Source organism: Coptis chinensis, chromosome 1, assembly GCF_015680905.1.
Source record: "Coptis chinensis isolate HL-2020 chromosome 1, ASM1568090v1, whole genome shotgun sequence".
NCBI lineage: Eukaryota > Viridiplantae > Streptophyta > Magnoliopsida > Ranunculales > Ranunculaceae > Coptis > Coptis chinensis.
Window position 1 is genome coordinate 8,696,865 of NC_141456.1, and position 11,398 is coordinate 8,708,262.

Sequence of the window (11,398 nt, forward strand, 5' to 3'; positions counted from 1 at the left end):
TGTTCAGCCTTATGTTCACATGAACAAATTTATATCAGTCCTCAGAACTTTCAAGAACCAGAATATCAGGGATGAGAGTATCAAGTTAATTCTTTTTCCACTCTCACCGAAGGTAAAGCATCCAATGGTTAACTGCACACCGATCAATTCAATCAACAACCGGGAGAAGTTGAGAACAAAGTTTATGAACAAGTTCTACTCACCCTAGAAAAACAGATGCCATGCAGACAAGCCATCATCAATTTCAAAGGGAAGGTGGTCAAGAATATCATCAAAGTGGGAGAAATTCAATAATCTGCTAGTCTCATGTCCACATCATGGTTATGATAAGAGCACACACCGCTCAAATTTTCTTTTCGAGGACTTTCTACTATGAACAAGCGGATGATACTGATCAATGCATCAAGGTAAGTTTACATCATGGATGGAGAGGAAGCCTACAACTTTCTCAAGAATTTAGATGAAGACACTTTCAATGGAGTACTAGCAATGAGGACGTAGCTAGAGTGGAGGGGGTGCCGAAGCAATTTGGCAACCAAATTCAAGAAGACCCAAATCAAGCGATGATATCAATTATGGCAAGCCTATCAACAGGACTTGAAACTCTGAACAAGAAGTTTGATCAGTTCTCCATGAATCCTCCAAAAGCAAACAATTTCCAAGCTAAACCTCAGCCAGCCAAGCCTTGTTATGCCATTTGTGAGCTATGTTCTGATGAAGGACACACCACTGAAGAGTGTTCGTACTATCTAGATACTAATGCAGAGGCATGTAATATCAACTCTTTAGGAAGAAATAACCAGTTCAATCAGGGATAGAATTATTGGAAGCCACAAAATACAAATCAGAGGAATTTCCCTCCAGGATTCCAAAATCGACCAAATCGATGCGAATAACCGATATCAATTCCAAAACCGCCAGCAACCATACAGAAATCTATAGTCATACCAGAACCAGCAATACCAAGCCAACACAAATAGAAAGTTAGTACCAGATCTTATGAGTGGATATATTGCCCCTACGCCTTAGTCGAGCAAAGCAGTTATCCCACATTTGGAAGAAGCTATCACCACCATTGTCAATGAGCTGAAACAGACAAATCAAATAACCCAGAAGTTGGAGAGCAACTTTAGTGTCATTCAAGGCCAGATAGGGCAAATCGCTGCCGCCTTGACGGAAAGATCGAAAGGAGCATTACCAAGCCAACTGGAGCCAAATCCGAAAGGAAGAGGTGTCCTGCAGGTGGATAACCTGGAGATTACTCAGTCGAATGACCAAGTTAATGTTGTCACCACTCTGAGGTCAGGTAAGAAAGTTGATAACAAGATTGTCTATGAACCAGGAAAAGATTCTGCGGAGCCTGAGGTAACTTATGTTCCCACCATCCCACCCAGTTCTAACATTCTAGATATATCTAGTGTTGTGCCACCCACTGAAGTAACTGTTGAGAGAGAAGCTGAGGGAACTATTGTGGAAGTAAGTAAGAAGAAGCCATTATGAGTGACTCCACCTGTCACTCCACTATTTGTTACCAAGCCAACCAAAGCCGAAAGAAGAGAACCGATATTGAAGAATCCGCCAGTACCGTTTCCTTCGAAACTAGTGAATACCAGGAAGGATGACCAATACAAGGAGATTTGCGATGTATTTCAGAATTTGCATATTAATATCCCATTTCTGACCGCCATCAAGCAAGTTCCCTTGTATGCCAAGTTCGTGAAAGATCTAGTGAAGAAGAAGACCAACATTTTGAAAGAAGCTTTTATCACTCAAAGATGTTCATCATACCTACAGAATCTAGCGGTTGTGAAACTGAAAGATCCTAGAAGTCCAACTGTTACATGCAAAATTAGAGATTCTTTGGAGGAGCAAGCTTTATTAGATTTGGGTGCCAGTGTGAATCTTCTACCATATTTCGTTTACAAGAAATTGGGCTTGAAGGATCTAAAACCGACTGATGTTACTTTACAGTTGGCAGATAGATCAGTGAAGATACCTAGAGGACTCATTGAAGACGTCATAGTCAAGATCGAAGATTTCTATTATCTGGTTGATTTCATAGTACTAGACACAGAACCTACATCTGGTAGGCAGATACCAATCATTCTAGACAGACCATTCTTGGCCACTGCAAATGCACTCATCAAATGTCGAAACAGTAATATGACGTTATCCTTTGGTAATATGAAAGTCGAGACCAATGTTTTCCATATGTTACAACAACCACAGGAGGTGTGTGTTGTGAACGAGGTATGCATGATTGAAGCGTTAGCACAGGATTATCTGACTCATTCATATCCTGCTGACGAGTTGTTGAAAGCTCTGACAGACTCAGACTATGAGGAACTTAGTGTTGAGGCAATCAATGCGATTTTGGATTCATCACCTATCATGGATGACAGCAAGTTCAGAGAAAAGTTTGAATCACCTATGCCTGATGGACCATCTAAAGAGTTTAAGAAGGAGCCACCTAAGCTAGAATTGAAGCCTTTGCCGTCTACACTCAAGTATGTTTTCTTGGGAGATTTGGGAACCTACCCAGTAGTCATTGCATCAGATTTGACTGAGGAGCAGGAATCCAGGTTAGTAGCACTTCTAAAGGAATACAAGCCAGTCATAGGTTGGACAATTGATGATATCAAGGGGATCAACCCTATGATAGTTCAACATAAGATTCATTTGGAAGAAGATTTCAAAACTTCTAAGCAACCACAGAGGAGGCTTAATCCAAAGATGAAGGAAGTAGTTCGAGAAGAGGTCATCAAACTCCTTGACGCTGGCATTATCTACCTTATTTCTGATAGTCAATGGGTTAGTCCAGTTCAAGTTGTGTCGAAGAAGTCCGGAACCACAGTGATCGAGAACGAGAACAATGAGTTGATTACAACCAGGATTCAGACTGGATGGAGAGTTTGTATCGATTACAGGAAATTGAATAACGCATCAAGGAAAGATCATTTTCCATTGCCTTTCATCGATCAGATGTTAGAAAGATTAGCTGGACAAGCTTATTACTGCTTTCTTGATGATTACTCAGGATACTTTCAGATCTATATTCACCCTAAGGACCAAGAGAAGACCACATTCACATGTCCTTTTGAGGATTGTCTGCATCATCTCTCCTTAGTCCTTAAACGTTGTTGCGATACCAACTTAGTTCTAAACTAGGAAAAGTGTCACTTCATGGTAAAGGAAGGGATAGTGCTGGGTCACCAAGTTTCAAAGGAAGGAATTCTAGTAGATCGAGCGAAAATGTCTATAGGAAGTAAGCATGTTGTCGAAAGATCAGTTTTGAGATGGAAACCTAAGTATTCCCCACCTGTTAGTTTATGGGATTTACTCCCTGTTGACCTTCAAAGGAAGATTATTTCTATGGCTCGTGTAGGGTCGGTAAAAGTCCATTTGCACATAAGAGGAGAGTGCGTAAGCTAGGTTCGCGATAAAGAATTGTCATTCAAAACTTGTCCCGGGTTACGACCATTAAGAGAAAATTGTTAGTACAAGGTATACTTTTGTCAATCACATCTTTGAGAGAGATCGGAAGAGAATTCCTACAAAGTGGAACCTAGTGCGTGGGAATACTAGTCTTGAGGATCTGACTATAAAGGACTCAAAAGTCTTGAGAGTCTGACTTTAAAATACTCACATTACGACTTGGGGATCTGACGTAAAAAGACCTAAAAATTTGTTTCTTGAACTAATTCTGATATTTGGCATCAATGGTAATATCCTACCTTTTTCTCATCCATTTCATTTACTTCTTTATACATTGAAGTCAATGCATGCATAAGTAGGGGGAGGGTGTACTTGAGAAATGAATTTCGAAAATTAGTTTTCAAAAACAAAAATATTTTTGTTTCTATATCAATAATATGAGAAAAATGAATTTTAATGATGAGTCTGGGATATATATTCTATACTGCTTAGTGTTGAGTTTGATAGATAGTTGATATTATTGATTTCATTACCGTTTAGACTATTTATTATGCTCGGACATAGTTCTTGTTGATAGAATTCTTTATCAAGGCACCACCACCATAATACTTGGTCAGTTTTGTGTATTTTTGCTAGAAGAGAGATTTAAACCCCTAGTAAACTGGAAATAGAATTTTTTTGACTTAGCCCGTAAGACTTGAGCTTTATACCCATTCTTTGGAGAGTTCATACGAAAAATCCGAGTCTTAGTGACTCAACATCTTTTAGTTCTTTATGTCGTTGTAATATAGTCTCATTATTTGTTGATTTGGTTAATCACGAAGTGACATCAACTGGGGAGATAGCCATTAGGTCTTGTAGTCTATTCGAAACAAAGTATCATACTAATAAGTCAAGTAGTGAACCCATTCAGCCTTTATCCCACCTAGTAGGACCATCATGTTAAACCCTTTTGAGCCTTACAATAAACCATTTTCTTTCATAAAACTCTTTACCCTTTACCCAACTCCAGACAAGGAGTATAGCCAAAATCTTTATCAGTCATACCCATATGTTTCTGAGAATACGAGGGGTACAAAGAGGAAGAAATAGCACAAAAGGAAGATTACAAAGAAATACCAGAGAGATACAATGAAGACCATCATTCTATTCTAAGTGAAAGAAGCTAGTGGAAAACAAGCATACACTATACCAAAACAGGTCATACCTAACGGTCAAAAACTGTTACTAAAAATATTTGTAACGACTTTTTTGCGTTACAGTTTTGGCATTTCTAATTCGTTATTAATATTTGTAACGGTTTAAAACCGTTACATAATTATTTATTGTAACGGTTTTTTCCGTAACTAAAAATATTTGCTAACGGTTTTCTTTGCTCAATTGTATCACTCTTCAGTAACGGTTTTATAAAGTTAGTAACGTTTTTTTGTGTTACTTTTTTCTAACATGAGTAACGGTTTTATAAAATTATTAATGGTTTTATAAAATTAGTAACGCTTTTTTGTGTTACTCTTTTCTAATATCAGTAACGGTTTTATAAAATTAGTAACGCTTTTTTGTGTTACTGATTTATAAAATTTGTAACGGTTAATTTTCTTTTGCTAACAGTTTTGTTGCTTCATAAGTGTTACTTATTGCAAAGCTTAGTTACGGTTTTCCACCGTTATAAAACTATTTCATATGTAAAAAAAATAATTTTCCCCAAAACCACCCTTTTTGGGAGACTACTGAACCTGCATAAAAATGCCCCCACTTATTGGGTATTCTACAATCGTCCATAACATAAACAAGAAATCTTACAAACACATCCAATCACATAATATTTTATTAAAATAACATCACCAAAACGTCTTTCATAAATAGGACTTACCAAGAATGAAATACACATTGTTTTCCAAATCAATGGGACTTGTCCTTAAACTCAAACTCTCACGTCATTTGTATAGAACTAGCACCTTCAGTAGTTGCAAACATCAGGGGATGACTTTGGGATGGTATCATTAGAAAAGTCCCTTTCATCCTATACACCAATAGAAATAAATAAAAATGAGTCAGGTAGTAGAAAACAAATATGTATAGATATATACTTATATCCTATTCTTAAGTAGTAGCTCCTTATACTCAAACTACGAAATTTAGAAAAGAGAGTATGGCAATAGACTAGTAGCAATAGAAGCATAGTATAGACATGAAAGTTTATGTAACGCCTCAAAACCTTATAACCTTGTCAAACACTTTGACGAAAGACATAAAAATTTCGATAGAGTCTCCTCTGTATTTTCAACATTTCATATACATAAATCCTATCATAACCTAAAAATCAAATAATATATTGATTCGTAGAACCAGCTACTCAAATATATATTGATTCGTAGAACCAGCTACTTAACCATCTCGACCAATGCTAGTAAAGTCAAATAACTAATCCTCGAATCAAAAGGACGCTATAAATTATATACCAAAATTAAAATGAAAACAACATATACATCACTTCTACTTATATCAGTGTTATACACCTCTATTAGTTCCAACCATAGATACCACACTTCGAATATATATACACCATACCTTCACACTACTCACATGTAAGAACCCATCTTCCAAAACAAAACTCATGAATATTCCAACATTCGCATACAATTGTCACGTTTGAAACAAAAGAAAACCACATAAGGACCTTACCTTTCATTAACTGCTAGGTCTCCTGTTGTTGCTCTCTATCTACGTTCTAACACGGAACGCTAAAGCTAGTTCCTCACTTGGAGACATTTTAGTTCCTTATTCCCCTAACAAAATAACTAAAGTAACAAGTAACATATACGCAATTATACAAAATAGCGCTACATTTAACTTTACTTTTACCTTTAACCGAGTTAGTTTCACATATGATTTTTGTGCCTTAATAGAAACTGCAGGTGTTTTTCCTAAACGGGTATCCCATTTGGCAAATGTACCATCCACTGAACATGATGTAAAAACATCACCTTCGGTAGGGCTCCACTGCATGAAAGAATTTAGACAACTTTTAAAATGGAATAGACTTCAAATTGAGGGCTTACTGCATTAAAACACCCACACAAAAAAACGAAAAAGTTTTGTTAATCAAGTTAGAGTATACCTGGAGATCCTCTACACTCCCAACAAGCCCAACAAAAGGAGTAGATTCTACTTTCCATGTTCCACTAGACAGGCTCCCACAAATGAATAACCTTCTTGCAATCCCCTTAAGACATGAAAAAATAAGAAAGAAAATAGTAGCAATGTTAGTTTTGAGTAAATTGTTTTGCAGCACCATATTTCAAATACATCACCAAACAGAGATATATCACTTCAAATATACAACGAGCTAGTGTGTGATAATATGCCAGCTAGTGTATACTTGCTCAAAAAGGTACATTTAGGCTCTTTGCCATGGGTTTCAATTGTGCCACTCCCTATGATTAAATTACATAATTTCCACACTACAAATTAAAATTAAAAAGCAAATTAGAGTACTTGTTATTAGTGCATAAATTTAAATAGATTTCATCAGAATGACATATGCTTGCTTAGCTTGTCTTGTAGAGAATGTCGTAGTGCACCTATCAAACACCACAAATAGTTGTGAGAAACACAAAGTTGGGCAAAGGAAGCATAATATCTAAATATGTGTCCCACCCCGTGTTTCCTTAAACAAGAACCAATGCACCCTAAATTACATCTTAATACCTTACTAAGTGATAACGTACCATGTGTAACAGAGCATGTTTTGAGAATACTTCCTTGCATGATGATAGGGGTTTAGTAGAACTCACAATTAAGCATGGTGCATACAAAAGAAAAGCAAGAAAATTATGAGTGTGCAGAGGCATGTAAAGAGACTTGGAAGTACCAAACATCATTTCATACCATGTAATAAAATAACATGGAAAAAGAACCGAAGTACTAAACATTAATTATTCATAACAATTCTCCTAATGCTCCCTTACCAAGCTTCTCAAGAACCCCTTTGTCACTGATTTGTGCCTACCAATTCCAGCCCGGCATTCACCTTTCTCCTTCACTTCGGAAATTAGTGACAAATCACTTCAATTGATAATAGTACCAGATCAATAGCACACACCTGTTTACACACCAACAGAGACACATGGCCGGAGTCATCAAGAACTAAAATTTGGGAATATTTACAAACCTGAATCAGTCGATTCTTGCCATCAAATTGTTATTCCATAAACTCCGCCTTTTTTTGGTTGTGGAATGACCCATCCACCTTCCAAGGAATGGGGATATCCCACTTGTACTCTCTTGAAAACAATAATGAAAACGAGCATAGATTCGTCAATATCATATGATAGTCTTTGTCTCTAGCAAATTGAATAAAATCGGGGACCCCCTACCTGTACACACTCCCAAGTCTGTGTCATCCAATTTCCAAACCTTCATAAAAATACAGAGTCAAAAGCATTTCTAAAAAAGTGTAAGCTAGGCATCTTACCGGAATTCAGTTAGTATCCAATAAAGAGTTCGCGTGAAGGCAATCAAATATTTTCACCTACATATGTACATGGTCTTTACATCAAACAAATTAACTGTAAATATATAAGATTTCAGTTAAATCACTACAGCTAACATGCATACACATCTAGTCTTCATTCCCGAAAGCTATTTTTTCTTACTCGCCACACCTACATGAGACTGGAACAAATACATGTATACCCGATATGGTTGCACTGTGAGGATTGAGGTCAGACTAGCAGTGTAGCTTGAGTTGATTATCGGTACCAAAAAAATCCATATGAGAAGTACAAAGTGACCGAGGGTGGTCACTGTGCTCTGTCCTACATGTTAAACAAGCAATCCGATTTAATAAGATTGTAAAAGAACCACTTTCCATTCTCCTTGGTATACAAACCTGATAAGATCTCTCCTATTACTTACTGTGCGAAAAGATTAAAGTGGAGAAGCTAAACCTGCAATAAGAGCACAAGACATCAGACAACATTATCTTTAAGTTTCGAAGATCACGGTATGCAAGTCACACGTAATAAGGTGGAATATTAATTAGTGAGTAAATAAGAAGCAAATAACAGAGTTCACAATCTAGTTATGGTAAGACTTTTTCATCTATTACAAAAATGAAGCACAAATATTAGGAAATCTAATTGTTATACAATTCGTAACACTTTGAAACTTTGACCAATTTTATTATTATAACTTAACTTTTACTGATAAAGAATAAAATAGCCCAACTCAAGAGAACTTGTAAACCAAGCTGGTATTATGAACTAGGTTAATATTAGCAGTTACGATTACAGTTTAAAAATTCATTAGAAAATTATTACAAGTTGTTCTCTTGGAGGCCCCTTGAACTCACTATTTTGTCTACGTTCCAGGATCCACGCAACTGCTCCTACAAAAAGGAAAAATGCACCAGTGACGCACCACAACTGTGGTGTAAATGGCCGAAGAAAAGACCAGCTATCCGAATTCAACCTTTTAAACAGAACTACTACAAGAAGTCCATAATCATTATAAGACTGAGTAAGTTCTGTTTGGATAAGAACTCGCCCAAACACACCAATGGTTTCGTAAGGGAGGTTATTGTAATGAATTGTTGAGACTGTACCTTCAATGGCTGCCTACGTATCCAAATCGTTCTCTGGAATCAAGTCTCTCAAATGAACGTAGTTCTTTGTTTGAAATGATTGTTGGGTATTTATAGGAATCTTATTGCTTAAAATACCCTTTCCTTATTTGATGAGATATTTCCCTCTTTGTATGAAATCTTTTCAAAAGCTTCATATGGAAAAAATCCCTTGACATATCTTCAGACCTGCTATATATAACTTGGGTGTCATATTAGTGGGCAGTGTCATTGCTCCAATAGAGGGCATGCCCGAATGCCACACTAGTAGGCAAGCGGGACTGCCACAGTAGCGGGCAAGCAAGCCCGCCTCACTAGTAGGCAAGCGATGCCACGAAGGCGGGCAAAGCAAGTCCACTAGTAGGCAAGCGGGACTGCCATGGTAGTGAGCAAGCAAGCACGCCTCATTAGTGGGCGGCTCTTATAGTAGTACCCAATGATGATCGTTCGTAGGGGTACAAGTACACTGGTACATACACCTCCCCCTCTTTGCCGGATGGAATTCGTTCCTTGCGGCGAAGAATAGACATCATATTACTGCAAAAGAATGAAACAGTGTGATTGAAATTTCTGCGATGCCATGTGAATAACTTAGTTAAAGTTAACTTAACTTAGAATGCTTTGTATTAGGTGCTGGTGCGTGCACAGTCTCTTTTATAGTGAAGAACACCTAGGTGATAATGTAAAATTTGGGAAACAGAAATTCAATATTGTTGATAGACACGATAAACCATTTTGCATTTATATAGTCATTCCAGCTTGATTGCTATGTGATTTGTGATGAGTGGGGTAAGGTATTGCAAATGCCAACTCCACAACTTTCTGGTGCGTGGGGCAAGATGTTGCAGATGCAAACCCCATGACTTCTTGATGCGTGGAGTAAGGTGCTGCAGACGCAAACTCCACGACTTTGTGATGCGTGGAGTAAGGTTTTGCAAACGCAACCTCCACGACTTTTTGATGCGTGGAGTAAGGTTTTGCAAACGCAACCTCCACGAATTTTTGATGCGTGGAGTAAGGTTTTGCAAACACAAACTCCACGACTTTTTGTTGCATGGAGTAAGGTTTTGCAAACGCAACCTCCACGACTTTTGGATGCGTGGAGTAAGGTTTTGCAAACGCAACCTCCACGACATTTTGATGAGTGGAGTAAGGTTTTGCAAACGCAAACTCCACGACTTTTTGATACGTGGAGTAAGGTTTTGCAAACGCAACCTCTACGACTTTTTGATGCGTGGAGTAAGGTTTTGCAAACGCAACCTCCACGACTTTTTGATGAGTGGAGTAAGGTTTTGCAAACGCAAACTGCACGACTTTTTGATGCGCCAATTATGTTTGTGTGAGCCATCCGTGTAAACAATCCATGAATCGGATGAAGGGTCAGTATGCTTTGGCAGGGCTTCCTCACCCCGAACTATAGCCGTTTCGCTATAGATACCGCTGTCTTGGTTGACTTCAGGGACAAAATCGTCGATAGGGAAATCTGCCATTAGGGATGCAAGTGCATGACCCTTTTCTGAAATGCGAGATTCAAAATTGATGTTATAAGCACTTAAGTAGATGTCCTATTCCATGAGTCTACTTGATTCCTGGGCACTTCGGAAAACTTTGCGTAGAAGATATTCCGTATATACTTTGATCAGTCTTCCTTGGAAATACGGCTTGAGGCATCTGGCAGCATGAACCAACCCTAGAGCAATTTTTTCAATTCTCGAATATCTGATTTCCTCCCCCGTTAGTGTTTTACTAATGAAGAAGATCAGACGACCGTCTTCTCCATCGATGAACAGGACTGCATTTACTGCAGTATCTGTAGCTACCAAGTAAGCTCCAACAGGTTGCCCTGTAGCTGGGATGGCCAAGATTGGTGGCGAGACTAGGTAGTTCTTAATTGATTGAAAGGCATTTTCACAATCCTCATTCCACCTTGCTGAGTCTTTTAACGTCTGAAAGAAAGGATGATCGACACCGGTCCGAGTATTTAGAGATGAAACGATTTAGTCTTTGCTAAAAATGAGTTTGTTGAATCTCCTTTTTTGTTTTTGGAGAGGGCATGGCTTGAATGGATCGGATCTGTTCTGGGTTAGCTTCGATGCCTCAACGAGTCATCAAATACCCTAGAAATTTTTCTGATATCAGTCCGAAAGCACAAAGGATTTAGCCACATGTTGAATTTGTCAATTCTGTCAAACACTGATTGTAAGTCAGAGATGTGATCGCCACTGTGTTTGGATTTTACAACCATGTCATCAATGTAAGCCTCCATTGTCTTGCCTAACATATCTCCGAATATGGTGTTGATCATCCTCTAGTACGTAGCCCCTGCGTTTTTTAAACCGA